General features: G+C 37.2%; 1 pseudogene; it reads left to right on the forward strand.

Annotated features, from left to right (window-relative positions):
• Positions 1 to 3,004: 3,004 nt before the first annotated feature.
• Positions 3,005 to 4,252, forward strand: LOC140888235 (UDP-glycosyltransferase 91C1-like; annotated as a pseudogene).
• Positions 4,253 to 4,536: the final 284 nt, after the last annotated feature.

Consider the following 4,536-nt stretch of genomic DNA (forward strand, 5'->3'; position numbering starts at 1 on the left):
ATATTACATGCCGCTGCATTAATTCGCATCAGACCAAGTGCTTATCATAAATGCTCACCATTGCAGCTTGCATTTGGTAAAGAACCAAATATTTCTCACTTGAGAATTTTTGGATGTATGGTGTATGTGCCTATTGCACCACCTCAAAGATAAAAAATGGGTCCTCAAAGAAAGGCCGGTATCTATATCGGATATGATAGTCCATCGATCATTCGATATCTTGAGCCTCAAACGAGCGATGTGTTTAAAGCACGTTTTGCTGATTGTCATTTTGATGAAAATATATTTCCAATGTTAGGGGGAGAAAAGAAACACATCGAAAAAAAAATCACATGGTATGTACCAACATTATTGCATTTGGATCCGAGAACCAAACAATGTGAAAAAGATGTACAACAAATTGTGCACTTGCAAAGAATAGAAAATCAAATGCCAGATGTATTTGCAGACACAAAAGGGGTAACTAAATCATATATACCTGCTATAAATGCCCCTGCTCGAATTGAAATTCCAAAGAAACAGATTGAAGACACTCATGATGTCATTAAACGCCTGAAGCGTGGAAGGCCAGTCGGTTCCAAGGATAAAAATCCTCGGAAAAGAAAAGGCATAGAGAAACACGATGATCATAAAATAGAAAATGGTGTTCCAGAAGAAACACCTGATGATGAAAATGTTCTGTCAGAACCACAAACTGAAGAGAATCGTGAAATCTCTATCAATTATATTAATACTGGAAAAATATGGAACCGAAAAGATATAGAAGATATTGATGATATATTTTCTTATAATGTGGCATATGACATCATAAATGAAAATGAGGATCATGAACCAAAATCTTTTGGTGAATGTAAAACTCGTCATGATTGGGCCAAATGGAAAGATGTCATCGAGGTTGAATTGGATTCGCTAAATAAACGTAATGTTTTTGGACCTATAGTCCTCACACCTGAAGGTGTAAAACCTGTTGGATACAAATGGGTTTTTATTCGAAAGCAAAATGAGAAAAATAAAATAGTAAGATATAAAGCTAGACTTGTTGCACAAGGTTTTTCTCAAAGGCCTGGAATTGATTATGAAGAAATGTATTCTCCTGTTATGGATTCAATTACGTTTCGATATTTGATTAGTTTGGCAGTATCTGAAAATTTGAAAATGTGTCTTATGGATGTTGTTACAGCTTACTTATACGGATCACTTGATAGTGATATATACATGAAAATCCTTGAAGGATTTAAGATGTCTGAAGCACAAAATTCAAAACCCAAAGAATTTTATTCTGTAAAATTGCAAAGATCATTATATGGGTTAAAGCAATCCGGCCAAATATGGTATAATCGGCTAAGTGAACACTTGATGAAAAAGGGATATGTAAATAATCCAATATGTCCTTGTGTTTTCATCAAGAAAACAACATCCGGATGTGTAATTATTGCTGCATATGTTGATGATTTAAACATCATTGGAACGAATAAGGAAATTCAAGAAGTTATGATGTACTTGAAAGAAGAATTCGAAATGAAGGATCTTGGAAAAACCAAGTATTATCTAGGTTTGCAAATTGAATAAAAAGAATGTGGAATTTTTGTTCACCAGGCAAATTATACAGAAAATGTCCTTAAAAGTTTTAATATGGATAAATCAAATCCATTAAGTACTCCAATGGTTGTAAGATCATTAAACATAGAAAAAGATCCATTTCGTCCACGTGAAGGTGATGAAGTTATTCTTGGTTCTGAAGTACCATATCTAAGTGCAATTGGTGCCCTTATGTATCTTGCAAATTGCACTAGACCTGATATATCTTTTGCTGTAAATTTATTGGCAAGATTCAGTTCATATCCAACAAAGAGGCACTGGAACGGAATTAAACATATATTTCGTTATCTACGAGAAACAATAGATTTGAGACTTTTGTACTCAAAAGACACCAATCAAATTATCATTGGTTATGCTGATGCTGGATATTTATCTGATCCACATAAGGCACGTTCTCAAACCGGATATGTATTTACTCGTGGAGGCACCGCAATTTCTTGGCGTTCACAGAAACAAACACTCGTAACAACTTCATCAAATCACGCTGAGATTATTACGCTACATGAAGCAAGCCGTGAATGTTTTTGGCTAAAATCAATGACACAACATATCCAAATTTCTTGTGGATTATCAGTAGACAAGAAGCTTGTGACGCTGTATGAAGATAATGCTGGATGTATTGCTCAAATGAAAGAATGATACATCAAAAGTGATAGAACCAAACATATCCCCCCAAAATACTTTGCCTACACTCAAGAGCTTGAGAAGAATAAAGATATTAATATTTGTTACATTCAATAAAGTGAGAACTCATAAGATCTCTTCACAAAGGCACTTCCTACGTCAATATTCAGAAAGCATATATATAACATTGGGATGCGCAATCTACGGAATATGTGAAGAATCACTAATGTTAACATGAGGGGGAGTTTACGTGGCTGCACTCTTTTTTTCTTACTATGGTTTTTATCCCACTGGATTTTTTCTAGTAAGGTTTTTAACGAGGCAGCATAAAACATGTAATAAAGATAATCATCGTATGATGATCATCATCACAAGGGGGAGTGCTGAAAATATATTATATTAGAATTGAATGTTGAAAATTGAGTTGTATTATTTTGAAAATTAGTGTGTGATGATGTAGATGATGATGAATTAATTTTTGGACTAATCTCCAATTGAGATCTATAAATAGGTCTCTCCATTTGTGTAAAAAATCACAATTTAAAAGAAAAAATTTTAAAGTGTGGAGTTTGAGAATATTTTGAGTTTTTATAAATTTTTACTTTTTTCACAACAATATTATCTAATTTGTCATTTATTGGCGTTAAATGCCAATAATTTGTCACTTATTGTCGTTAAATGCCAAGTTAGTGCAGTGGTTAGTAGTTGGAGATGGCCTATCCATAAGTTTCGATAATATCCAGTTCCATAACCTCAATCGCAGCTTCCAAAATCCCCAACAATGGCGGAAGAAACTCTACCAAATGAAAGAAAGCTACATATAGCGATGGTTCCATGGCTGGCATTCGGTCACTTGATACCATTTTTAGAGCTCTCCAAAGCCATAGCACGAAAGGGCCACAAAATCTCCTTCATTTCCACCCCAAGAAACATCGACCGCCTCCCCAAAATCCCCCCAAACTTGGCTTCCTCCTTCACCTTTGTCAGAATCCCATTACCAAAAGTCCAGGGGCTCCCTGAAAATGCAGAGTCAACCATGGATGTGAGACTCGAAGACGTGGATTATCTCAAGATAGCCTATGACCTGATGGAGGCAGATGTGGAAAATTTTCTGCACGAATCATCCGCGGATGTTGTTGTATATGATTTCGCTGCGTTTTGGGTACCCCAAATTGCGATCAAGCTCGGAATTTCACGCTTCTTTTTCAGTATTTTTGAGGCCTAGTTCTGGGGATTCATTGGAACAGGGGATGATTTGATCAATGAACTGGAAGGCACAAAAGAGGCGGAGGATTACATGTCTCCACCGAAATGGGCTCGATTCAACACCAAAGTGGCTTACAGATACTACGAAGCGAAGGTGATTCTTTGGGTAGCCGAAAAGAATGCTTCGGGATTTTCAAATGCTTATCGTGCCGGCACCGGAATCTCCCTGGATGACGCTGTTATTCTAAGGCACTGCAACGAGTTTGATACTGATTGGTTAAATCTATTGGCCGATCTTTACCAAAAACCAGTGGTCCCACTCAGATTCCTACCACCACGCGTGGAGGAAACGAAAGATGGTGATTCTGAAAGCTGGGTTTCGATCAAGAAATGGCTCGACTCCCAAATCAAAGGATCTGTTGTTTACATTGCTTTTGGAAGTGAAGCCACGATAACTCAACATCAGCTCACCGAACTGGCTCACGGGATGGAACTATCTGAAATCCCGTTTATTTGGGCGTACAAAGAACCTAAAAACACCGTCGACGGAATCAAACTGCTGGGGGGGTTCGAAGAGAGAATGGAAGGGCGAGGGGTCGTGTGGAGAGGTTGGTTGCCGCAGTTGAAGATACTCGATCATGCTTCGGTCGGCGGATTCTTGAGTCACTGTGGATTGGGTTCGACATTAGAGGCGATGGTGTTCGGTTCGCCCCTGATTCCGCTGCCATTAACGGCAGATCAATGGGTGAATTCCAGGATATTGGAAGAGAAACAGGTAGGTGTGGAAATAGAAAGGAACGAGTGTAATGGGGGTTGCACATAAACTGTTTGAGGTGTTGTCACAAGGTGTTGACAACACCTTCAATAACACCTTGAGTAATTTGCAGCGGAATATAATTAAAACGTAAATAAAATAAACAAACAACCAAATAAATAGACTCAGATAAATAAGCAAGAGTATAAAATACTCTTGCAGCGCCTCAGGGCAAAACTTCACTAGAAAATAATTCAAAGAGTTTTACAAACTCTAAAACTAGTGATTATTGTAAAATTCAATTTCTCAAAACAAGTGAGAAAATAAATAGCAAAAGTTCTCCTAAAAACATT

The sequence above is a fragment of the Henckelia pumila genome, chromosome 3, assembly GCF_033568475.1.
Source record: "Henckelia pumila isolate YLH828 chromosome 3, ASM3356847v2, whole genome shotgun sequence".
NCBI classification, from domain to species: Eukaryota; Viridiplantae; Streptophyta; class Magnoliopsida; order Lamiales; family Gesneriaceae; genus Henckelia; species Henckelia pumila.